At 55.9% G+C, this 26,430-nt stretch overlaps 1 long non-coding RNA gene across 4 annotated transcripts; it reads left to right on the forward strand.

The window, feature by feature from the left end:
* The first annotated feature begins 17,394 nt into the window (after positions 1–17,394).
* LOC105607217 (uncharacterized) lies at positions 17,395–22,774 on the forward strand. Of its 4 annotated transcripts, none has more exons than XR_006059051.1 (3): positions 17,395–17,606; positions 18,059–18,243; positions 18,748–22,774. It is a non-coding gene; the product is annotated as an uncharacterized LOC105607217 (long non-coding RNA). The 4 variants fall into 4 exon arrangements; XR_006059048.1 differs by having other exon boundaries at positions 18,073–18,243; XR_006059049.1 differs by having other exon boundaries at positions 18,099–18,243.
* The last annotated feature ends 3,656 nt before the right edge of the window (positions 22,775–26,430 follow it).

The raw sequence follows: 26,430 nt of genomic DNA on the forward strand, positions 1-26,430 counted from the left end.
CCTTGTCTGCCACCAACTCCCGGAGTTCACTCAGACTCATGTCCGTCGAGTTGGCGATGCCATCCAGCCATCTCATCCTCGGTCGTCCCCTTCTCCTCCTGCCCCCAGTCCCTCCCAGCATCAGAGTCTTTTCCAATGAGTCAGCTCTTCACATGAGGTGGCCAAAGTACTGGAGTTTCAGCTTTAGCATCATTCCTTCCAAAGAACACCCAGGACTGATCTCCTTTAGAATGGACTGGTTGGATCTCCTTGCAGTCCCAGTGGCTCTGAAGAGTCTTCTCCAACACCACAGTTCAAACGCATCAATATTCACATACCTATCGCCTAAATGCTACCATTACCGTTTTGCTGTGTACTGTGATTGTACCACTCATAGATGTCACCCATCTGTCTGTTCATGCCTTCATCCACCCGCCCGTCCGCCCGTCCGCCCGTCCACTCAGGAAGATGCATTTCCTGTTTCTCCCTGTGTCTGCTCATTCTTCATTGTCTCCTAGACATCATGATCATTTATTGTGGAGTGAGTTTCTTTTAGAGTCTTTAGGGAAAGGTTAACTCTTTTGTTGTAGGAGGTAGGAACTCAGGTGGCTCCAAATCTCAGGCTCTCTCTCCTCTGTGGTGGATGGGCTGCAGCTCGATTCTTCGATTCTTCTTCTAGAGTCAGCTCGGTGGCTCGACGTCTACCCTACACGTGACTAGTCCACACATCAGCCAAGGACTTGGCTGAGGTCACACGCAGGATTCAGGGCTCCTTCTCTCTGTCCCTCTCATTTCTGGTATGTTCCCTTGTAGTTTCCAGCTGCTGTGGCCACCCCAGACTTGCCTCCTTGTTCCTCAAACAAGTAAGATGTGAATGTTTGTCTTTGTTGAGTTTTGGTTGCACATTGCTGATGGGCTTGTGGCTTTGGACCAACAGCTGTAAGTAAAGGAATCGCTCCGATGTTATCTCTTTTTCCCAGTGAAGATTTTCCTTCCAAATCTTCACTTTTCATCACTTTCTAAAGGCTTCAGGTAGTTTTGTAAAAAAATGTATATTTTGGCTGAAGGTTACAGCTATCATGTCCAAGAAGGCGAGTCATCTATGAACTACTCATCCACTACTGAAAGCGGAACTCCCCAATTTTCTGTTATATACACTGCCCACGGTTAGTAAGTTTCATTTCTAGGCATTTAATGGTTTTTATGGCTATGATGAGTGGTTTTATTCCTATCACCAGGGTCAGCAAACTTTTTCTGTGAAGGGTCAAATAGTGAATGTTTTAAGGCTTATGGGTCATTCAGCCCCTGTCATAACTAATTTAACTCTGCAGTTGGTGCAAAAGCAACCATAACTACATAAACAAATGAGTGGTTTTATTTCTAAAGACAGGCGGTGGGATAGCTTTAGTCCACGCGCCATAATTTGCTGGTCCCTGCTATTACATTTGTCAATTAGTTATTACTGGTGTGCAGTGCGTGAGAAAGCTACTCATGATTATACAGTGTCTATATCACGCATCTGGTTATATTATTAGAATCTTTTACTGGTCTTAGCAGGCTTTCTTCTGATTGATTCTCTTGAATTTTCTAGGCAGATCATCGCATCAGTGGTTAATAATAATAAAAATAATAATGCTTTTATTTATTTCTTCTAGTAGCCCTGTTGACTTTCTCTTTTCATTCCCTTCTGATACCTGGCCAGCTCTCAGGGTCATGATGAACAGGAAGACCCATCTGGATCTCAGTGCTCCGAGACCAGCTCATTTAGGGCACGTGGCCACTGAGCTGCTTCTCGCTCCCCGTTCTTGGTTTCCTCCGTTTGGCAACAAGTTGGTAGAAATGTGTCCTCAGGTCAGCTGTTCCCCTGGTGTCCTTGGACAGGAATGCTGGGATTTGCGCAGCCCCCAAACCACTCTTCCCTGGATTCCACACACGTCTCTGCACAGGACATCCTCCCAGGTGGTCTGTACCATCTCTGGGTGGCCCCGCGGTGTGGGCTCCACCAGGAGCTCCTTGGGCAGCAGCCCCTCCTGTGGGGTGACTACGTCATGACCTCACGGGACAGGGCTTGGGCCACCTCCCAAAGCTCTTGTGCCCGGTGTTCACATCTCTGGCCAGGCTGGTTTTATTTCCTCCTTTGACCCAAAGTTCCTCAGAAGAGCAATTTCCCCCCATTTGGGGGGAATGGTTTGGTTTCCCTGTGGTGCAGCCTTCACTTGTCATGTCTGGATTCGCTGTATTTCAGTCCAAGCTCTTGTTCAGCACCATGAGTCTTCCTGCTGGTTGGTTTCCTTCCAGGTATGTACACACAGCAGAGTGTCCCTGAAATCAGAATCATGGTGTGTCTCTGAAATCAGAATCATGTAAGGAGTTATGTGTTTACTTTGGTGATATCCCCTGCCAGCCAGTTGGTAATAAACAGATTTAACTATTTATTCATTGTCCCTGACCTGCTGATTCTGGTGTGTGTGTGTGTGTGTGTGTGTGTGTGTGTGTGTGTGTGTGTGAGCCTAAGGTTACTCACACTCAGTCTGCTTACCTCTAAGTCACCATTGTACTTGCTGTTATTCTTTATTTTACTCCCCACAAGTCTTTATTTTTCTTTTGCTCCTCCTTTTTCCTTTTCCTAGTTCTTGCAGGATGTCCAGAGCAACACTGAACAGTGACTGTTAGAAGAAATACTCCCCAGGGCTTCCCTGGTGGTTCAGTGGTAAAGAACCTGCCTGACAATGCGGGAGACTTGGGTTCGATCCCAGATCCGGGCAGATCCCATGTGCAGCAGAGCAACTAAGCCGTGTGCCACAGCTGCTGAGCCTGGGCTCTGGAGCCTGGGAACCGCAGCTCCTGAGTTCACGTGCCTCAGCCATGAAGCCTGCACGCATAGAGCCTGTGCACACGGCAAGAGAGGGCACAGCAATGAGAGGTCCACACGCCGCAACCAGAGAGTAAGCCCCAGCTGACACAAGCAAAGAAAAGCCGCGCGACAACAGAGACCTAGCATAGCCATGAATAGATAGATAGATAAACACACTGTAAAAAAGAAGACTCCCTGTCCCTTCAAGTGTCCCTCTCTGCTTTGCTGTTGCTTAAACAACAGTGAGACTGTTTCATCATCTTGGGAAGGTAGACATCTGAGACCGAGGTGTTGGTTGGTTGGGTTGGTTCCCTCTGAGGCCATCAAGCAAGTTCTGCTCCATTCCTCTCCCTGCCTTCTAGTGATTTGCTGCTGATCTTTGGGGTTCCTTGGATTGCAGATGTTGAACCGCCGCCCACCTCTGCCTTCATCCTCGAGTGCTATCCTCACTGTGTGCATGCCCAGCCCTTCTCAAGCAGAAAAGAATTCATGGACTAGAGCACAGAAAAGTCTTTCATCAAAAATAGCTCAATGGGGACTTCCCTGGTGGTCCAGTGGCTAAGACTCCATGAGCCCAATGTGGGGGTCCTGGGTTCGATCCCTGGTCAGGGAACTAGATCCTGCATGCTGCGATGAAAATCAGAGACCCTTTGTGCCACTGCTACAACCTAGGACAGCCAAATAAATTAACTAATTTAAAAAAGCTTGATGAACAAATCATCTCTCCAGATTTAAAAAAAGAAAACAAATCTGAGCTTCACCATTCCCTTCATTTTTAGCGTGGTTTCCTTCTTCCTCTTTCTTTCCATCATTCTGGTGCCTTGAACTGGGCTTCTTAGGTGGCACAAGGGTAAAGAATCCACCTGCCAGTGTAGGAGACTCGTGTTTGATCTCCAGGAGAAAGAAGTGGCAACCCACTCTTGTATTCTTGCCTGGTAAATCCCATGGTCAGAGGAGCCTGGCAGGCTACAGTCCACGGGGTCACAAACAAGTCAGACACAGCTTAGCAACTGAACAACACATCTCAAAGGACGCTGTCCCGAGGGCCTGTCACGCTCTGATGTACAAAATGCACACTCCCTTGGTCTTAAATAAAACTGTGATTCAAAACAACCTCCTCAGACTGCTTGCAACCAAACTGTCAGCCCCAAGACTGCTGTGGGGAAATTCTGGGACTTCCCTGCTGGGGTGCAGGTGGGGGGGGGCATGCATCCTTCTCATATTTCTTACTGTAACTGGGGTGTTAGTGGTGATTCATCGTAGGAACCAGAGTTCGTTGTTATTTCAAGATAACTTCTCTTTATTAAATTTAGAATTCCTTAACTGTAAGTTCCCTTGCCCAACTCAATGGATTTTGAGTTTTGTCAACTTGTGTTGTAATCTGCTGTGATATATAATTTCTCTCTCTCTCATACCATTAATATAAGTGAATTCCAAAGATTATTTCTGAATTTAATTATCCTCACAAACCTGAAGTAAATTGTACTTGGCCATGGTATATTATTTCGGCATAATGATTTATTATTTATATCATATTCACCAGTAAGATTGATTTGTGGTTCCCTTTTGGAATCTTCCCAGTAAAATTGTTATTGTGATCTATGTAGTCTGAAAGTGAAAGTGTTAGCTGCTCAGTCATGTCCGACTCTGTGACCCCATGGACTGTAGCCCACCAGGCTCCTCTGTCCATGGAATTCTCCAGGCAAGAATACTGAAGTGGGTTGTCATTCCTTTCTCCAGGGGATATTCCTGAGCCAGGAATCAAAGCCAGGTCTCCCGCACTGCAGGCAGGTTCCTTACTGCCTGAGCCACTAGGGACGCCCTCAGATGGTCTAGTAGGCTGAACTGAGAACTTCCTTATCTTTTAGGCTCCGAGATATTTGAATAATCTTGGACTTTGGATTTGCTTCTATGATGTATGGTGGTAAATATTTGATGAGCTTTTCTATTTTCTCCTAGGTTACAATGCCTTCTGTTGTAATTTATTCAAGTTTTCCACCTCAAGTCAATTTTGATCATTTATATTTTCATGTGGTTCTGATTTTATGCTTATTTTTTCCTTTAACTTTACTCTTCTTTTTTTTTAAGCACCCTTCTTGAGTAGGGTGCTTGGTTACCAGGGTCATTTATTTCGAATGATACTTGTTTCTAAGAAAAGCATATGGTTTCAACTTTCCACTTGAGGAGAGCATAAGTTCTGTCTCTGGGACCTTTACAGCCAGGGTCTCCATTGTCACTCATTTCGAAAGAGAACATTTCATACAAACATGAGCACAATGAAGGACAGACACGGCCAGGACCTAACAGAAGAAGAGTAAGAAGGGGTGGCAAGAACACACAAAACTATAAAAAATAGGTCTTAGTGACTGGGAGAGCCATAATGGTGCGGTCACTCACGTAGAGCCAGACATCCTGGAGGGTGAAGTCACCTGGGCCTTAGGAAGCATTGCTGCAAACAAAGATAGATGAGGTGATGGACTTCCAGCTGAGCTATTTAAACTCCTAAAAGGTGATGCTGTTAAAGTGCTGCACTCAATATGCCAGCAAATTTGGAAAACTCAGCAGGGGCCACATGCCTCGAAAATGTCAGTTTTCATTCCAACCCCAAAGAAGGGCAATGCCAAAGAATGCTCAAAACACCATACACTTTGAAATAGTCTGATTTTTCTCCTTTGTAGTTTAAAGTTATTTGAAGACTCACTAACGCTTTGTGAGTTGAAGCAGTGAGTCTTGCTTCTTGTCATCAAGCCTTAGGTCTTTGTCTCTAGATATACTGTTGTTGTTCACTCCTGTCCAACTCTTTGTGACCCGTGGACGGTAGTCCCCAGGCTCCTCTGTCCACGGGATTCTCCAGGCAAGAATACTGGAGCGGGTTGCCATTTCCTTCTCCAGGGGGTCTTTCTGACCCAGGGATCGAACGCACGTCTCCTGCTTGGCAGGTGATTCTTTATCACTGAGGCAGTTGGGAATCCCTTCCAGATGCATAGTTTTACAGAAAGAACAAAATGAGCAGCACGGTGCTAACTTTGCTGTACTGACGTGACATTCACTTTTTGTGGGTAATGCAACCCAGAGCGGTCTCCCCTGCCCTTGGACGTGGCTCGCCACACTGGTGACTGATATGAGACAGTGGCTGCCACGGAGAGAGATGGCAGTGATTGCCTGGAAAATGGGCTGGAGGGAGATATGGGGGAGTGATGGAAATACTCTCATCCTGTTACAGGCGATTAAAGGGTACATTGCAATTGCCAAACATATTTGGTGTGTTCAGTGTATGTAAATTATATTGCAGTTAAAATACCGGAACAATCCCTGCTTGTCAGTTACAGCATCCCACATATTTGGATTCCATTAATTTCCCTGGACTTCATAACAAAGTGCTACCAATTGGGTGCCTTAAAACAATGGAGAAGGAAATGGCAACCCACTCCGGTATTCTTGCCTGGGAAGTTCCATGGACAGAGGAGCCTGGTGAGCTAAAGTCCATGGGATCACAAGAGATCCACCACCAGAACAACAGAAATTTGTCCTCACAGTTCTGAAGGATGAAGTCTGGAGTCATGGAGTCAGCAGGACTGCGAAATATAGACACTCACAGTCACTTACGCAGCGTGTGAGCCAGGACCAGTGATCCCTGATCGCATCGTGTGTTCCCCACATTGTCCAGCACCGTTAGGAGCCACCGGCCAACCTCATCATGCTTGTTAGTTTGACAGGAATGTCGCAGAGGATCAAATGCATGATCCTCAGAGCTCGCCTCTTACACAGACATGACTGGGGCCCCGGTGGGCTGTTTCGTACATCCTGCTTGCCCATCACTGCGTCAGAGCGTCTTCCCTATTGGAAATGGAACCATCAGAGCATTTCCACCGAATCAGATTAGGGAACCTCACCTGAAATCCCAGAGCCAATCCGTAAACTCGCCCTTAACATTCTCTTCCTCCAGAGTCATCCAAGCACAGTGTGTATTAACCTGGGTTCTCTAGACAAACAGACCCAGTAAGATATGCATATTTATGGACAGAGATTCATTCTTAGGAATCGGGTGATGTGATTTTGAGGCTGGCAAGTCCCAAATCTGCAGGTGGGCCAGCGGGCTAGAGGCCGAGAAGAGCTGGTGCTGCAGCTTGAATCTGAAGGCATTCTGGGGGCACAGCTCCCGCCTCCTAGGGGGCCCTCTGTCTGCTTCCTCAACGGCCTTCAACCAACCGGGTGCGGCCCACCCCCATTCTGGAGGGTGGTCTTCACTGATGAAGCCTGGAACATGGCAGGGACGAGGTAACATGTGCTCAGTGAAGGAAAGAGAGAATGAAACCACAGAGGCAGGAGTCTACTCTAGAGGAGCCTTTCCTGGGGGTGAGGACTGGCACCGGCCCTGGGTGGCGGCATGGAGGCCTTCCAGCTGTCCTTCCAGCACTGAGCCTCCTTCACCTGCGCTGTGCTGACCTCCTGGGCCTTCTTCATATGATGCTGCCTATTCCTGGGGGCAGGGCTGCAGGAGAGGCCCCTGAGGAGGGACGTCCTGGACCCTGGACCCTGCGGGACTGTGAGCTCATGCCTGACTCTGCGACCCCGTGGACTGTAGCTTGCCAGCCTCCTCCGCCCATGAGATTCTCCAAGCAAGAATACTGGAGTGGGTTGCCATTTCCTCCTCCAGGGCGTCTTCCCCACCCATGGACGGAGCCCGCCTCTCTTAAAGTCACCTGCGTTGGCAGGCGGTTCTTGATCACTAGCGCCCCCTGCAGGTGGCTCGTACATTCCAGGCACCCAGCAAGAGGCCCAACAGGTATTTCTCGGGTGAGTCTCCCAACAACCCATCAGGCTGGCCCAGTGATTTCCCTATTTCACAGACAGGGCAACTGAGGCTTAGAGCCTTGCCTGAGGCACCAGCTACAAAGAGGCTGAGCTGGAGTTAGGACCCCCCCCCCCATCCCCGACTTGGATCACTCCTGACTGCTGTCCCACACTGGGGGCCTCCTGGCGCTCAGGGGTCCTGGCTTCCCTGCGGCCACACCCTCCTGGCCTTGAGCTTCCTGTGAAATCGGGGGTCAGAGCCACGCCTCTGTCTGGGGCTGGCAGTGACGGCTGAGCAATGGCCACCAGCCCTGGGCACTGTGGGCTCTCCCAGTACCCAGACCAGCCTATCCCCACCAGAGGACGAGGCTCCTCTCTGGGCACCGGGACCAATGACTCGCAACGTCAGAGCCCAGAGGTCCCTCCTGTAGCATCTGGATGCAGCTTTAATGTCAGGTGGGCCCCCAGGGGTCTGACAGGCACTGGGTTCAGATCCTGCCTCGGTCATTCTGCAGGGCGCAGAGGGGGCAAGTCTCTCTCTAAGCCTCAGTTTCCTCATCAGTGAAATGGGGGCAGTAATCCCTCCTGGGCCGGGGCCTGTCCTGCCTCTCGCGCCCCCAGTGACCCACAGGCCATGAAGTCCTGGGTATGAGAATGCGTGAGTCCAGCCCAGCCTGGTCGTGGTCCCGGGTCTCCACCCTGGGTGACTGTGGCAGAAACCACTCTGAGGCGCGTGACGCCGCCCCGCCGCGCCCGGGCAACGCCGACGGCTCTCCGCGCAGTTGGTCCAGCCAACGGCTCTGCGACCCCTGCGTCTCCCGGGCCCTGGGATCACCCCGGCCCACCGAGCTGGCCGCAGGGTGCTGGCGCCGTAGGTTGCCATCGTCGGGAGAGGAAAGTCGCCGAACAACCACCCCCACCCCTCTGTCCTGGCAGCCAGACGCCATCCCAGGGCCCAGCTCAGCGCGTGGCCGTAGCGGATGTCTACTCCGGAGAGAAAGGACAGGCCGCCCCACCCCTCCTCGTCTACGCCCTGTCCTGGCCCCCTGTCTTCTGGAAGGACCCGTGGAGGAGGGTGCCCACCACCCTAATGGGTGAGGGTTGAGAGGCAGTTCCTGCTATGAGGGAGCCTTCTGGGTGCTCAGTGATTTCACTCCACCTTGTAGATGAAGAGCGGCCCCATCAGTCAAGGTCACTCAGCTCTAAGTGACCAAGGCCGGCTGTGATGGGGGGACTCGGAACCATTGCTCTTCACCTCCACTGAGCCCGCGCTGACCATCGCAGGCCTTGTCCTGTGCTGGACTCCCCCAGCCAGGCCACCTCCTGAGACCGAGCACTTTGGGTGCCTTCATCCCCCAACCTTTATCCCCTCAAAGCCTTCCAAGGTCAGAGTCGCTGACTCCATCTTCAGTGGAGGAAACTGAGGCTCTGAGAATCGCTGCAGGAGCTGGCCTGTCACAGGGCTGGGACGTGGCCTTGCTATAGGTTTGAACCCAGGTCGTTCTGACCCCAAATCGGTTCCAGCACAGGAGCCTTGGAGATAGCTCTGAACCAGGTTGGTGGGGAGTCTGTCATTTGGGGGGCAGTGGGGAGGGGGCGCTGCAGGCAGGGGGCTCTGAGGGGAAGGGCTTGGAGGGGTCCCAGGGGGAGGAGGGGAGGAAGGCGGTAGGGAGGCTGGGATGGGGGCAAGGGGTGCTCACGGGGGAGGGAGGGTGGACCAGACCGCACAGGGCTCTGAGTGTGGGGCCGGGGGTCGGAGGTCACTGCAGGTTGTGTGTGGGGACAGGACATGAGGCGGCTGTCCTATTAGATCCGCAGCATCCTAGATTTGGAGGGAGCAAGGAGGGCACCCATGCATGCTGCCCCGCCCCCAAGCATGGGTCTCCAATGACCTACTAGGAGGAGGAGGCTGCCTCAGTTTCCCCCTGCGCACAGTGGGGGCTGTGGTGGTCGTCTGCCCCGTCTCAGGGTGGGGCCCGCTGCCCAGAGGGTCCACAGGTGGCCTCTTGTCAAGGCGGCCATTCAGCAGAGGTCTGTACCCAGGGCCGTGTGAGTGAGGGGACCCGAGGCATCGCCCTCCCGGTCAGCATGAAGCTCTTGTCCATGTTGAGTTCTCATGTCCAGGCTGACATGGATGAGGCAGTGTCGTTCACCTGCCGGATGGAGAGTGACAGCGAGGGGCTGGGCTGCGGTCCCCGAGACCCAGCGTTCGTGTGCCCAGGGCTCCACGACGTGCGGGCAGCTGAAGGCCAGGTGTGGCTGGAGGCCCTGCGGGGGCCCGAGGTCCCAGAGGATGAAGACGGTGTCGACTCCCAGAGCCCACGGATGGCAAGAGCAGTGGAGGCCCTGGACTCTGCGGGCGCCCCATGCCAGCATCCCGCAGGGGCGCCTCTCGGCCACTTCTGTGGTGTGGAGGGGGCGACTGGGCACCGGAAGGAAGAGCTGGGAAGAGCTGTTCGGGGAGGGGGGTGGCGTAATCACCTTGTGTTCCTGGACATCAAGGGCCTCGGGGTCACAGCCCATGTTGTCGTGACACACTGCAGAGTGGGGGAGCTGGGCACGTGCTCACGCAGTGCAGGGCAGTGTCCGCACGGCTGAGGTCGGCGCCCCGCCTGAGCTGCTCACGGCCGTGGAGTGGGAGCTGGCCCTGGCCCTGGAGTCTGTGGGGGGGACCTGGTGACTGATGGAGGGGCCAGCTCTGCAGGGGTCACATCTGCTGGGTGAGTGGTGCTCTGGGGTGTCCATGGGCATACCCAGGGACCGTGTGCCCTGTACCCGGGAAGGTGCAGGGGACGTGCACAGAGGGCAGGGCCTGGGTGGTGGACAGGGCGCCGTGCTGGTGGGCAGCGCTCCTCGGAAAGTCAGCTGGAGCTAGCCTGGTGGACGGGCTCCAGGGCTGGGCCGGCTCTGCCTCTGGCAGCTGTGCCCAAAGTGCTGCCCGAGCCAGTGGAGATGGGCGTGGCTTAGCTCTGGAGGGGAAGCCAGAGCGCGCTCTGACCCTGGAGCTGGTCCAAAGGTGAGAAGGCGCTCGCGGCTGTGAGTGGCCCAGGTCAGGTCAGCCTGTTGAGCAGCGTGTCATCTTGGCAGCAGAAGTGCGCTCGGGTGGTCTGGACTGTCTTTTTGGGAACAAGGTGCCCAGCTGGTCTTGGTCTCCAGTCTGTGAGTGCTTGGCTTCCCAGCTGGGTGTAGACCCGGCAGGGCACCCTGTGACTGGCCAGTGCAGGGGCGATGAGAAGGTGCTGTTGGCAACCTTGAGCCCCTTCGGCTACATGTGGGGGAGGGTTGAGCTGGCTCCATGCCTGACCTCACCCCTCTGGTGACGGTCAGCATCTCCAGGACAAAGTCACGGTGGGCGGTGGAGCCAGTGGCACTGAGCACATGGTGGTGTCAAAGGTCTTCTCCTCTGGTGGGGCGGGGCACAGGAGGGTCAGCCGAGCTCTGGAGGGGGCCGCAGGCCGGGGCAAGGGGCCTGCTCGGAGACCGCAGGCAGGCTCATGGTCGTCGGGCGGGGATTGAGCCGTAACTGCCCAGTGGGCTCGGGGCTCCTGTTGTCATGATGAAGATGCTCTTGACCTGGGGAACGGTGATGTTACGCAGTCCAGAGGCCGTAGTTAACAAAGCGCCCCACTTAAAACTGACAAAAGATGACATTATATTGAATCTAACATTTAGCATATTAAATACAAAAAAATCTGTACCATGTAACAGAAATAAGGTGTTGCCCTCACAGGCGAGCTTCCCTTATGGCTCATCTGGTAAAGAATCCCCCTGCAATGCAGGAGATCTGGGTTCAATTCCTGGGGTTGGGAAGATCCCCTGGAGAAGGGAAAGGCTACCCACTCCAGTGTTCTGGCCTGGAGAATTCCATGGACTGTGTCGTCCGTGGGGTCGCAAAGAGTCGGACACGACTGAGTGACTTTCAGAGGCGAGGTGGAGGAGGTCTCCGGGGTTGTAGCCGGGAGTGGCCGGAGCTTAGCGACGGGCGCTGAGGGTGGCGCTGTGGATGAGGCCTGACAGATGGCGGGCTCCGCCTGTGGAACAGGCCTGGGAGCTGGTGCCTCCTGCGAGGTTGGAACAGGGCTGTATCAGGCAACCGTGCTGGAGCTGGTTGTGGAACTCTAGTTCTGAGACTGATTCCAGTTCTGGCGCTGATGCCAGATTCAGTGCAAGAACTAGAGACTGAAATGGCTTTAGCTCTGGAGCCGGGGGCTTTGAGCTGGAGCTAGCTCTGGTCTGGAGCTGGGGCCCGAGCGGGCACTCGTCTACGGGTGGGGCACGTTCTCGCGCTTCAGGGGGCTCCAGCCCTGGAGCTGACTCCAGAGCCGGTCTAGCTCCACAGCTGGTGGCGTATGTGCTGGAGAGGCCCTGGCTCTGCCCCCTCCCCGCCGCTGCGGCCATGGCTGAGATGCTGCCCCCCCCCCATGGGTGGGCTCTCTGAGGGCAGGGCCAGGGTGGGCTCACCACAGTGACCCAGGGGCCTGCACACAGCAGGGACCAATCACAGCGCACAAGGCCTGAGTGAACGACCCCGGAATCTCTCCGCTTCCTCATCTGTAACATAGCACCTACCTCTTAGGCCTGTTGGGAGGATCGCACTGGTTCAATAGAATTTACTTGCTTACCTCGTACCAGGCAGTGTTCTAGAGGCCTGGAAACATTGAGCTGAACAGGCCTGGAGCCGACTGGGGCCGGGGTCAGATGAGTTCGGGGCCTGGGCAGGCGTCCCAGCTCAGGTGGGAGCCGCAGGTCCTGCAGGCGACCCTGTCCAGCCGCTCAGGACCTAGCGGGCGGGGGCTGTGGTGCAGGGGATGTGAGGCCCTTGCTCTGAGTGCCCATGCTGCCCATCACCCCCGCATACCTGCTCCCTCCACTGTCCTCAGCCTTGCCCTCCATAAAATGGGCCTGTGAGGATGTCTGTTCCTAGGTTCCATCACGAAGGTGGCCTTGATCTTTTCAGACAGAAGGTAACTAGCCATTCTCTGTCCTCCCAGCAGTAACTCAGAGGGCTGAGCTTGAGTCCACCAGGGGAACCAGATGGTGCTCGCAGGGCGTTAGCTAGAGTCCCCCTCCCGCTCAGTGGCTGAGCTGGGCCAGAAATCCTGGGCTCACAGACAAAGCTGCTCCCCAAGGTGCTTGGAAAAGGCAGCCCGAAGTCCGGGGGCCTGTCCAGTGAGCCTCAGCCCTGCCAGCAGTCAGCACCAGGGGTGATCTTTCCAGGTTATCGCTCAGAGGTCTTCCTCCCTTCCCCCTTCCTCCTTATTTTCTACCCTAGTAACACCTTGTTTCCTCGTGTGGATGGTCATCACGTATCCTCTCCCCTAGTAGAGGGAGCTGGGGTGTTTCCAGTCTTTGCTCTGATGAAGGTGCAGGAAATAAAACATACCCATGGCAAGTGTAGAGGCGTTTCTGGGGATGGACCCCTGACCTGGGACTGCTGAGTCAGAGGGTAAATGCATCTGTAATTTTGATAGACATGACCGAACTGTCTCCATCGGAAAAAAACATGTGTTCCCATCAATGATGACCAGAAGTTCCTATTTCTACACAGCCCCGAAGCATATTTCCAAACTCTGGGGGTTTTGGAGTCATAAGACCGAACTGTTATCTGTGTGTGTGACATGTCTGATAATGACCTTTGTGTTCCTTTATCTGCACGGCTGCTTTTCTTCGTTTCTAGGGACGCCTTTTTTTTTTTTGGCTGTGCCTCTTGCAGGGTCTTAGTTTCCTGACAGGGGATTGAACCTGGGCCCGTAGCAGTGAAAGCCTGAGTCCTAACCCCTGGACCACCAGGGAGGGCCCTCGGGACTGTTTACGTAAGAGGATGTGAGCCGCTCTGACATGTGGTGACAATAATTAGTTCCAGCTGATTATTTCCTCTTTTCAAATTTATGTGCTTTGCCTCATGTATTGTTAAGATGTTTCTTCTCCTCTGATTTAACACCGACTCTATAAAATACCGTAGCACATATCTCATTGTGGAAACTGGGTCTTTTCATTCTCCACTCCCATCTCTGCGCTGGCGGCCTTCTGAATTGCTGCCACAGAGGACATTGTCATGGTCCCTGTGTGCACAGCAGTGTTTTCGTACAGTTGTGGGGTTCTCTCTGCCTCATTGCCCTGCATGCTGCCCTTCTGGCCTGGGGGCTGAAGCCTGGGGCATTCTCCATGGCACACCATGGCCACAGCTTTTTGGAGCAGTTGGGTTTGTTCAGCGGGACCACAGCCCTTCTCGGCCCCCAGGGCTCGTGAAGCAGTGGTGAGGAGGAAAGGCTGGCAGGTCCTTGCTGGAGTGGGAGTTCTGTGGGAATAACGGGATCACTGGTGGAATAGCATTTGCCGGTCCCGAGTAAGTGAGACAGACAGCAGACAGATGCCTCAGAGCCAGGAACGGGAGCGTCCGAGTGTGAGCAGACCCTGGGACCAGAGGGGCAGCCTGAGGGCAGAGACAAAGGTCTTCACTGTCGTTTTATTGTTCACTTAGTTTATATATGTTATATATTTTATTTTACTTTTTGGCCTCACTATGCCGCTTGTGGGACTTGGTTCCTTGACCGGGGATCAAACCCATGACCCCTACAGTGAAAACACGAGTCCTAAGCACTGGCCTGCCATGGAATTCCCTTTCCGTTTATTTTATAAAGCATGACTTATGTTTGGAAAGCTCTGGGTCCAAGGAATACCACGGTCTACAGTGTGAATATCAGATTCCCCTGGTCGTTCGGATCATCTCCGAGGAAGCAGCCTGACCCTCTCCAGAACGCACACCAGCCTCACCCCCCAGGAAAGAGCTCCAATTGCCCTTCTTTGGGATTGGAATGAAAACGAACCTCTTCCAGTCCTGCGGCCACTGCTGAGTTTTCCAAATTTGCCGGCATGTTGAGTACAGCACTTTCACAGCATCATCTTTTAGGATTTGAAACAGCTCAGCTGGAATTCCATCTCCTCCACTAGCTTTGTTTGTAGCAATGCTTCCTAAGGCCCACTGGACTTCACACCCCAGGATGTCTGGCTCTAGGTAAGAGACCACACCATCGTGGTTTCCAGGTCATTAAGACTTTTTTTGTATAGTTCTGTGTATTCTTGCCCCCTCTTTTTAATCTCTTCTGCTTCTGTTAGGTCCATAGTTTCTGTCCTTCATCGTGCCCATCCGCAGGAGATATTCCCTTGGTATCTTTAACTTTCTTGAGATCTCCAGTATTTCTCATTCTATAGTTTTCCTCCATTTCTTTGCATTGTTCACTTAAGGCTTTCTTATCTCTCCTTGCTATTCTCTTGAACTCTGCATTCAGTTGGGTGTCTGTCCCTTTCTCCTTTGCCTTTCGCTTCTCAGCTATTTGTAAGGCCTCCTTGGACAACCATTTTGCCTTTTTAGGTAGCTTTTTCTTAGCCAATGGGAAAGCAGGCAGCTCAGCCAATGGGAAAGCAGACAGCTCAGCCAATGGGAAAGCAGACAGCTCAGCCAATGGGAAGCCCTCACCAGCCCTGAACTCGCACTTTCCTCCAGTGGATTTTCCTCCAAAGCTCGGTTTCCCAACTGCCTACTATTCTCTGCAAAGTAACTCTATTCTTCTGTTTTGTGGACTTGCCTATAGTTTTTGCTGTGGTATGCTTGTCCTGATAGCAATCCTCTTGCCTTTCCTGATGAAACCCACTGTTAGTAAAATCACTGTCTGCTTTTCAGTAAATTTGGATTCCTTACTCCACTGGCCCTAGTCACCCCAGCCAGGTTCTTTCAAATCCAAGTTTCCCTTCCCTTGTGTATCTGGTAACAGGGAGCACAGGTGGCCACCAGAAGCCCCCAGCGTCTCCTGAGTTAGCTGCGCCTCTTTCTCACTATCCGCTCATCCATCAGCCCCTCACTCTCTCCTCCTCCCCAAGCCCCTCCCATCTCTCCCGCACCTGATGACCTGGCCGAGCAGTCAATTTCAGGGTGCTTTCCTCTCTCTTCCAGAGGTTCTGCCCACCCGGTAACAGTCCCCCAATTCTACTGTGGGCACTGTTATCCCTGCTGGCCTCCCAGGGAACCAGACAGACAGCTGGACAGGTATCAGGGGGCAGCAACCCATAGCTAGCCCCCTCATCCTCTGGACCTGCCCTGCCTCCATGCCCTTCCCACCAGCAAAGCCTCTGCCCCCTGTCCTGCCCAAGGGGCCCTGATCTGAGCCAATGGCACAAAACCTTCTATAGAACTCTTGGTGTGCCAGACATTTTAAGAGCTTTCCCTGTATTAGCTCATTAATCTTCACCTCATTCTTACCTTTAAAAGGTAACCAAGGCCCAGAGAAAGGAAGTTACCTACACAAATTAAGTAGTAGAGACGTGATTTAGACCCAAAGAACTGGTCCAGAGGCTGCCCTCGCATCCAGTCGACATGCTCCAGCACTTGCTGGAGCCCCAAACCCGTTCCTGTCCAAATCGTGGTTCTTAAGGGTTGCTTTAAGCCCTTTCTGCTCTCCTCAAGCCCTCAGTTCTTTGCCCCAGTGCTCGGCTGGACCATGGAGAGCAACTTCGGTTTTGGTCCACTGAGAACTAAGAAGGGTCTGAGATTGGGCCCACTTGCACACTAACAACTGAGCCTGTCACCATTTCCCAGATGCTGGAAGAAGACACGGGGTTCCAGGGTCAGAGACAAAGGAATTTACAACTCTCCCCAAGGCAGCGAGCACACGCTTCATGTTCCCAGGGGTCCCTGTGCCCTCCCAGCTCTGTCCTGGTGATGGGATGCTGAAAGGTCCCCAGGGAGCCCATTTCTCCTCCAGCCTGGACTATGGAACTCCAGGGGCCTTACTTAGGCCTCTTGTCAGACCCGTCTCCTGAGAACTAACCCTGCCTGGGAGGCGTGTGTGCCTGAGCATGAAGACCTCATCTGTCAGCCTGTGCTCATGGCTCTGCCACCAGCATTTAGGAGGCGCCTGCATGGGGTAGGGGGCTTCCCAGGTGGCGCAGTGGTAAAGAATCTGCCTGCCAACGCAGGAGATGCAGGAGACTGCGGGTTCAATTCTTGGGTCAGAAGATCCGCTGGAGTAGGAACTGTCAACCCGCCCAAGTATTCTGGTCTGCAGAATTCCATGGACCTAGGAGCCTGGCGGACTACAGTCCATGGGATCGCAAAAAGTCGAATATGACTGAGCACGCGCGCAGGCGGAAGCCTTCAAGGAATAGGCGCTCGATAACTGGGGGAGAATGAAGGCGTCCAGGCAGCAGGGAACCGCCTCCTGTGCCCTCCCCACCGGTGGGTGCCATCAGGCCACTTCCCACCTCTTTCTTCCTCCTTATCTCCTTCCAGGGTGCACTCCCCAGCAGGGCATTCAGTGTGAGTGTGAGTGTGTGTGTATATGTGTGTGGCACGCGCACACTTGAGCCCATGTGCGGATGCCCAAAGGAAAGGGTCCCACGTGGGAGGGGTGGGCAGGGTGGGTGCGCAGGGTACCCCAGGACCTCAGGCAGTCTGGTTCCCAGAGCAAACCCCACGGCAGGGCTGAAGCCCGGCCTCGGAGCCTGGAAGCCTGCCTTCCCCTCTGCGCGGGGCTCTCCTGGCCTGTTTCCTAACTGTCCCGTGAGGGCTTGGACAAGGACTGCTCAGGAGGCTCAGGGCGCTCACTGCGCTGACTCTCCCTCCTGGGGGCTGGGGGCTGGGGGTGCGCTGCAGGCTCTCAGCCCTCCCCGCGCGCCTGCGGATGGGGTGCGGGGTGACCCGCCAGGGGGCGGGGCCTCGGTCACCCCGCCCCACGCGGCCGCACCGCGCACGCGCGTGCCCCTCCCGCCCCGCGCGCGCCGCCAACGGCGCCTCTGGTCGTGACCGGCCCGCCGGCCCCCCAGTCGGCTGCGCTGGGGCCTGTGTCCCCTTGAGCTCCGACTCCGCCCCCGCCGCAGCCAGGCCGGCCGCCGAGCGCTGGGCTGGGTGCTCCTGGAGAGCGGGAGGCAGGCCAGTCCCCGCGCAAGCCCCCAGCCCTCCGTCTGGACCCCAGGGCCCGGCTGGGTGAGTCTCTGGACGCCGACTCGGCAGGGAGAAGGGGAGGCCACCACGTCCCCGCGCCCTCTGCCCGCGTTGCTTGTCTTTCTGACAGCACCCCAAGACGGAGGTCCGGCCTGTCCCCGCGGGCAGGCCTGGCTGGTGGCCGAGGGTCAGAGGGAGCCGTGGAGAAGGGCGCCCAGCACCCCATGGGCGAGAGTTGGGGGGCAGTTACTGTTAATAGTGAGCCCTCTCGTCACCAGTGATGTCACCCCGCTTTGTAGATGAGCAGCGGTCCCAGCACTCAGGGCCATTCAAGTCTAAGTGACCAAGTCCAGCCGTGACTGGGGCGGTCAGAATCATGGCTCCTCACGTTCACTGAGCCCACGCTGAGGCCTTGTCCTGGGGGACTCCCCCAGACAGGGGACCTCCTGAGTCCAAGCACTTTGGGTGTCTTCCTCTCCCTGCTTTAACCCCAGCACCCCCTCCCAAGGTCAGAGTCACTGATCCCGTTTTCAGTGGAGGAGACTGAGGCTCAGAGAGTCACCGCGTGAGCTGGCCTGTCACGGCCATGACGTGGCCCCGCCGTGGGTTTGAGCAGGCCAACCTGGCCCCGAAGGCTGTCCTTGCACAGGAGCCTGAGGCTCTGAGTCCGGCCTTGGAGGTGAGTCCATTGTGGATGGGGGTGACGGGTTAGGGAGGAACTTGGGAGGGTCCCTTGGGGAGGAAGGCAGTAGGGAGCCTGGGGTGGGGATGAGAGGTGCTCACAGGGGAGGGTGTCTGGACCAGGCCACACAGGACTCTGAGTGTGGGGCCAGGGGTCAGAGGTCAGTGCAGGGTGAGGGGGACAAGGTACAGGCTGTCTGGTCAGAACCCCCACTTCCTAGCTCCTAGATTCAGAGGTGTTTTGTTGAACCTGTGTTCCAGCCCGTATAGCATGGATCCCAGAGAACCCCCCAGAGACGCGGAGGCGGCCTCTGTCTCCTCCTGTGCTCAGTGGAGGCTGTGCAGTCCTCCTCCTCCTCTCAGGGAGGGGCCTGCTGCCCTGAGGGCCCAGGGGGGCATCTCCTCAAAGCCTTTCGGGTGCCGTCTGGACCAGAGAGGTCCGCGTGAGGGGCCGGGGGGATCAGCAGGGCGCTCTGGCCCTTGTCGCTCTTCTGATGTCCAGGCTGACATGGATGCAGGGCGTCCCTCACCTGCTGGTTGGAGAGCAGCGAAAAGCTGCCGTGGCAGACCCTGAGACCAGCCCTCATGTGCCCGAGGCTGCCAAGGGCGTGTGGAGCTGAAGACGAGGGCTGCTGGAGGCCGAGGGCCGTGGGGATGCTGAGGACGGAACGTCTACTCCTGGCCCCCGAGGAGTGGAGGATCAGCAGCGCCCAGACCCCGCAGGGCGCCCCGTGCCAGCGTCCACCTCCAGGGGCTTCTAGGAGCTGGGGCGTCTTGGTCCCCTCTGGGTATGGAGGGAGTGAAGTACGCTGGAACTGGGAGGGGCTGTCCCAGAGAAGGGGTGGGGCAGTCATCTCCTCCCCCTGGCCACGAGGGGGGCCAAGCTCATGTTGGAAAAGCTCACGTTGATCCTCTCTGCTTGGGCCTGGAGTGCACACCGAGCAGGTGGGCACCTCCCCAGCTGCTGAGTTCAGGCCATCTCCTTAGCTGATCCCAGATCCTGGAATGGGAGCTTCTGCTGGTCCTGGGCTCCGTGTTGGGGAACTGGTGGCTGGATGGAAGGACCGGCTTTGCCGTTGTCAGACCTGACGGATGGATGCTCTTGAGTGCCCAAGGGCATAGGCACCAGGGACCCAAGCCTGGAAGGTGTGAGGGAAGCACCCAGAGGCAGAGCCTGGTAGTGGTGGTGGGTAGGGCCTGTGACGTGGGCAGTGCCCCTTTGCAGACTTCAGCAGGTCCTCTTGTTTGCAGATCACAGACAGCACCTGAGGCTGTGGTCTGTGAGGGGCCGGGTCAGCCCGTCTATGGCAGCCACCAAAGCCTGGGGGCTGGCAAGGTTCAGGGTGAAACTGTAGTCGGGCGGGGGATGGCCATGAAAAGCACCTGGTAGCCTGGTCCACTCCAGTGTGTGACTGTTGTCTACCCAACACACAGACCTGGGGAGTTGACCGGCTGTTGTCTGGGGCTGGTGAGACGATGCCCTTGATTAGTTCAGTTCAATCACTTAGTCGTGTCTGACTCTTTGCGACCCCATGGACTGCACCACTCCATGCCTCCCTGTCCATCGCCAACTCCCAGAGTTTACTCAGATTCATGTCCATTGAGTTGGTGATGCCATCCAACCATCTCATTTTCTGTCATCCCCTTTTCTCCCCTCCTTCAATCTTTCCCAGCATCAGGGTCTTTTCGAATGAGTCAGCTCTTTGCATCAGGTGGCCAGAGTACTGGAGTTTCAGCTTCAGCATCAGTCCGGTGAATATTCAGGACTGATTTCCTTTAGGATGGACTGGTTGGATCTTCTTGCAGTCCAAGGGACTCTCAAGAGTCTTCTCCAATACCGCAGTTCAAAAGCATCAGTTCTTTGGTGCTCAGCTTTCTTTATGAGCCAACTCTCACATCCATACATGACTACTGGAAACACCATAGCTTTGACTAGACGGACCTCTGTTGGCAGAGTAATGTCTCTGCTTTTTAATCTGCTGTCTAGGTTGGTCATAACTTTCCTTCCAAGGAGCAAGCGTCTTTTAATTTCATGGCTGCAGTCACCATCTGCCGTGATTTTGGAGCCCCTCAGAAATAAAGTCTGACACTGTTTCCACTGTTTCCCCATCTATTTGCCATGAAGTGATGGGACCAGATGCCATGATCTTCGTTTTCTGAATGTTGAGCTTTAAGCCAACTTTTTCACTCTCCTCTTTCACTTTCATCAAGAGCCGTTGATTAGACAAAGAAGAGCAAAGTAAAACCAAGGTTAGCAGAACAAAGGAAATAATGAAATCTAGAGCAAAGATAAACGGAACAGAGGAGCACCCGAGAAAATCAGTAAAACAGTCGTTTCTTTTAAAGATGTACAAAACTGGCAAGTGTGGGAGAGTTTTATGGAACAAGTTACTTCACCTAAATGAAATGGAAAAATTCTGGAAACACACAAACTACCAAAACTGATAGAAGAAATAGAAAGCCTGGTTAGCCTATAATCATGGAGACAGAAGCAGTAACAAATTCTCAACAAAGCCAAGCCCAGAGCCCGGTGTTTCATCTCAAATAGTTAGAATGCCAGTTCTTCCTAAACTCTTCAGAAGACAAAGGAGGGGATACTTTTAAATTCACTGTGAGATACATGCTGTGATGCCAGCATTAACCCAATTCCAGAGTAGCCACAAGACAAGACATCTACGAGCCAAAATTCATACGGATAGAGATGCAGAAATCCTCAGTAAAATCCTGGCAAACACTGAAAGGACGATACATCATGACCAGCCTCCCCGACAGCTCAAGCAGTAAGGATTCTTCTTGCATCACAACAGACAGAAGACACGGGTTCAGTCCCTGGGTCGGAAAGATCCCCTGGAGAAAGAAATGGCAACCCACTCTGGTATTGCTTGGAGAATCCCACAGACCGAGGAGCTGATGGGCTCCTCGGGGCTGCAGTCCTTGGGGCTGCGAAGGGTCAGACACGACTGAGTCCAGGCAGCAGATGACTGATGACCCCGCTGTGCAGACAGGGAGACAGGAGGCCCCGAGAGGCACACAGCTTGTCCAGGGTCCCATCACTGTTGACGAGGAGGAGCCGAGTCTGAACCCAGCTGTGTCCCCAGAGTGGGGCCCTGGCTGCACCCAGGCCTCCCCGTTGGGGTCACCATGCAGGGACGTGGCATGAAGTGGGGGTGACCCCTCGCAGCCCTGAGGGCCCTTGGGGGGCTGTTTGAGCAGGGACCCCAAGTTATAGAAACCCCAGGAAGTGACATCCCCTCCCCGATGATAGAGCCCAACAGAACTGGGAACCCTGTAACCAGGCGCCTCATCCTAGAGAAGCCGCTGCCCAGCTGGCCTGGCCGGAACCCTCAGTGAGCAGCGTGTCCTGTGCGTCCTGAGGTCCCGAGGCCGCAGCCACAGACATTGTCTGATCATTTGCCCGGAAGAACCAAAGGTGACACGGGGAGGCCCAGGGCAGCCCAGTCCCGACCCAGCCACCTCTGGGGTCCCACGCGGGAGCCCTGCGTCCGCTCCCCGTGTGTGTGGGAGGGAGGGCTCATGTCGGGTGGGCCTGCCCCGAGCAGGAGCAGGCTGAGGGGTCAGAGGGCCGGCTATGTTAACCCCCAGGTGAAGATAGCAGGAAGGAGTGGGGGACCTGGGGACCCTCTTGGCTGAGGTTTGTCCCCAGTCCTGGGGGTGGATCTCACTTCTTCCCGGGACAGGTCTGTGCACCATCTGGGAGCAGAAGGTCCAGGGGTGGGAAAAGCATCATCCTCGTGCGGGCAGGACTCTGGGTCCTCAGGCCACCGGCCCAAGGAGGTGGAGGACCAGGGCACCCCCTCCATCCCCGAGTGAGGGGCGTCCATGTGGGCGGCACGGGCTTGGGAATGCACCGGGGCAGGAAGGGGTCTCAAGGAGGGCCGAGGTGGCTGGGAACACCCACCTGCACCTGCCTCCTGCAGGGGACCCAGGGCAGTGGGGACGCGCCTTCCTGTGAACTGCCTGCAGCACCGGATCCTGACCCGGGACCCTTCTACCTGCTCCCGCGCCTAGAGCTTGCCTTCCCCCTCCCTGATATTTCTGTTTCTAATCTCTGCTTTTCATTTTCTTCACTTACGGTACCTTTTAGCTGAGGCCTTGCTGTCACAGCATTTCATTCTTTGCGCATTACATCACGCACTTCCTGAGCATGGAGTGCGCTCAGGGTGCTGAGCGACCCTCCCCGCGGTTCCACTCCAGAGGAAACCCTGACCCCAGGGCTTGCTCCCTGGCCGCACTCACCTTCCCAGATGGACCGCCTCCCTCAGGGGATCTGCTTCCGACCTGAAGGAACCAAAGGCGCTCTCCCCCGGCCCCTGGCAGCCCGGAATCTGCTTTCTGTGTCTCGTCTGCCTGCTCTGGGTGCTTCCTGTAAACGGAACCAACTTACAGGTGTCTCTTTGATGTAGCCCAGATATGTTAAGTGGGGAGTGGTTAATTTTTTTTAAATTTGAAGTAGCATTCTTGTTAAAGGGAAATTCTAGGTGAATTAAAAATAAGATGTAAAAATTGAAGTCTTATGTAAATACATGTACAGTCTAAGGGTGGAGACCCCTGCTGTAAGCGTGGCCCCAGAGCCAGAAGACGGAGGGAAGTGCCTGGCTCCTCCCGTGGCCAGGCATGCCGAGAGCTGGGAGGACAGACCACGAGCCAGGACAAAGCCCCTCGTGTCCCAGGGCCAGAGAGCGGTTTAACACCCCTGTGGTCCCCAGATCTTGAAAGTCTGTTCTAAAAAGGGACAGAGGACAGACAAGGGCACGTCTAACAGGAGGCGACGCACGTGGTTGGTGCACGTGAGAGACGCTCGGCCTCCCGGCGGCACGAGAACGTAAACACTGAAGACGGCAGTGTCGCCCCGGCCCTGGCGGGTTTCCAGGCTGGTGACGACCAGCGCTGGGGACAACGTGAGGAGAGGCCAGCAGACCCCCTGCAGGGAGGTGTGGAGGACACGCCTCTCTGGGAGAACCGTGCGTGGGACGCCAGGGCCCCACAGGCGCATCCCTTTACCTGCAGAGCGACTCCTGGGAGCTCACCCACGGGGCTCCTCGTGTGATGCGTGTGCCTCTGCACTTGCAGTGTCGGGGGGAGGACCCCAGGGGCGTGTACCCTTCTGAAACGTGGTTCTCCCAGCTGGACTCTGACCAGTCCTCTCCCTCCCACATTTTCTGGGGCCCCAAATCAGAATTTCCGAAGAGCCCCTACTATGGGACGTGGGCCATTTGCCATTTTCCATTCTCGGAATCGTGCTGAAGGGAACATCTGTGCCCATAAATCACTACTTCAGGAAGAACCCATGAGGTGGATTTTCTGGGTCAAAACATACAATACTGGCTGCAGTTTCCAACATTGGCCGTCTCTGCCCACTTTGAGCCTTGCTTGGGAAAACGGGACCAAGGAAAAGAGACCCCGAGGGCTGAGACCTCAGGGAGGAGGAGGAGTTGGGAGAGGAAGTGATAAAGGGACCTGCGAGGGACCTGCCGGGAAGGGACTGTCTCTCCCCTTGGCCCCTACCTGGCCCCGCCCAGTGCTAGAGCTGATCTGAAGCTGGGACAGAGCTGGCTCAGGTTCAGAGGGCTCTCCTCCTGGAACTGGCAGTGGTGTCGGACTCAGCTCCGGCCCCAGGGGAGGCGTGCCAGCCGGGTCTGCCTCCAAGGTGTGGGGACCTGGCCTGCAGCTGGTGCTGCAGCTACTGCGGTCAGCGGCTCTGCCTCTGGAGTGGCCACCGAGGCTGGCGTTGACTCCTGCGCGGGCGCTGGTGTGGCCCCAGCTGGCGTCATGGTGCCGAGCCGCTGCGGGTGAGGCCTGGGTGCGGGAGCTGTCCCTGGTGCTGGAGTGGGGTGGCCTGGGGCTCACGCTGACGCTCGTCCGGGGCTGGGGCTGGTCTCTGTGCCTCCGGCTGCATAGCCAGTCCTGGCTCTCGCTCCGTAACTGGCCCTCAGCCTGGTGGTGGAGCCGGCCGTAGCTCTGGCACTGGGTCCGCCTCTGGAATCGCTGTCAGGGCAGACGCGGGCCCCCAGCAGGCGTGGAATTTGGCCCAGGAACCAAGGATAGAGCTGCCTCTGTGCCTGAAATGGCATCGCACTGGGGCCAGAGTTTGGCCTAGCTCTGGTGTGGGTGCCGGAGTGCCTTCTCCCAGGCCGACACTGGCTTCTGGCAGCCAAGCTGGCCCTAGAGCCATGACTGGAGCCGGCTCCAGCTCTGAAGCCGATGCTAGAGCCGGTGCTGGAGCCGCTGCCTCCTGGGAACCTCACACTGGCTCTGTGAACTGGCTCTGCGCTGGTTCTCCTTCTAAGTGGGCACTAGAACTATCACCGGGGCTGGCGCAGGAGTCGGTGAGAGAGCTGCCTCTATGTCGAGGCGGCGCGCTGGCTGATGTCCAGGCTGGCTCCAGCTCGTGGGACAGCACCAGCCTGCCCGGGAGCGGCGCTGGGGCGGCAGCTGGTACTGGTGTGGGAGCCTGGCTGGCTGTGGAGCCAGCGCTGGCTCGAGCCGTGGAGGCGCTAACAGAACTGCCTCTGGGAGTGGGTCGGTGCAGGAGCCCGTGAGGGAGTGACCCTGAGTCTGGAGCTCCGGGCGGCCTGGCTCCGAAGATCACCGCACTCTCGGGTTGCTGCTGGGAGTTGGCTGGAGCTCTGGTACTGCCCTGGAGCACTCGGTCTCTGGGGCTCGTCCTCCCGCAGGCCCTGGTGCTGGCACCGGCTCCAGAGGGAGCTCTGCTCGAGAGCTGCCAGGAGCACTCGCTGTGTTCCCAGAGCCGCGCTGGAGCAGACCCGAGTGCAGTTCCATCACCCTGGGATCTGGGTGGGGTCTGATCCAGACTCCAGGGCTGGTGCCCGAGCTGGTTCTGGAGCTTACCCGGGTTCGGGGGCTTTCCCGTGAGCTGATGTCGGAACTCATTCTTGCTGCGGGGCTGACTTTGGATCAAGTGACAGAGCTGGCCACCGTTCTTGGTGGCACTTACTCTAAGCCTAGAGGTGGCCCTGGGTTCGGCTCTAGCTCTGGAGCCCGCGTGACCTCTAGCTGTCGGGCATGTGCTGGAAAGGCCTCTAGCTCCAGGTCAGGCTCTGGCGCTGGGGCGAGATCAGGCGCTGACGACGGTGGTGCCGGCTTTCGAGCTGGCAGTCCAGCTGGCCATGGAGCCACAAGACGACAAAAAGTTCACCAGCCTCGAGTCCATAGACTGTATGCGCGTGGGTGTGCGTGCATCGGGTACACGTCTTTATCTCCTCACCACTCAGCACAAGGCAGAACCTAAGATGCGCCCACAGCGGCCACCCTCACGCCCCAGGGCTTCCGTTACCGGGCGTCGAGGAGAGGCGAGTGAGCCTCCGCCAGCATGCCGCGTGCCCCGGGGAGCGGGTCTGTGTGTGTGAGTCGCACCTGGGAGCTGTGTTTTGTTGGGAAGCAGAGTGGCTTACTTACTGCCCTCACTCCAAGACTCAGCACGGCGCCAGCAGAGCTGTGGGTCCCGCGTCAGGAGAGGGCGGGCTGAAACGGTGGCCTCACCTCTTTCGGTCAGACTGGTGATTTAGTCCGCACGTGTTGCGGTGTGCCTGACGTGTACAACTAGCTGCCTTCAAGAAAAGAAGGGGAAAGGGTGAACGTGCTAGTCGCTCAGTCGTATCCAGCTCTTTGTGACCCCATGGACTGGAGTCGGCTGGGCCCCTCTGTCCGTGGGATTCTCCAGGCATGAACACTGGGGTGGGTTGCCGTGCCCTCCTCCAGGGGTCTTCCTGACCCAGACATCAAAGCTACATCTCCCGCATCGCAGGTGGATCCCTTCCTGTCTGAGCCACCAAGGGGGCCCAGGAGAAGATTATTGCCGATAATGTGGGTGGGTGTCCTCAGATGAAGGCCTCATGAGCAAAAAGCAAGGGTTTCTGGACAAAGAGGTCTGCCTCCAGACACAGCGTCTAGGCGCCTGCAAGCCTGGCCTGCGGACTTCGGGCTCCTCAGCCCGCCAGTGCACACGAGCAGCATTAAGGTCGGGTCTCTCTCTCAGTACACATAACATACACACGTGTGTGCGCAGGCGTGTCCCGGTGGAGGGCCCTGACACGCACCGTCCTTCCTGCTCCCCTTTACCATCAGTGTTCTCTGAGGCCTTGGACTCGGTGCCCGGTGGCCTGCAAGCATGGTGCTGCCTTCTGGGCTCATGAGGTTGAGGTTA

The sequence above is a fragment of the Ovis aries genome, chromosome 3 (assembly GCF_016772045.2).
Source record: "Ovis aries strain OAR_USU_Benz2616 breed Rambouillet chromosome 3, ARS-UI_Ramb_v3.0, whole genome shotgun sequence".
In the NCBI taxonomy this organism is placed as follows: domain Eukaryota; kingdom Metazoa; phylum Chordata; class Mammalia; order Artiodactyla; family Bovidae; genus Ovis; species Ovis aries.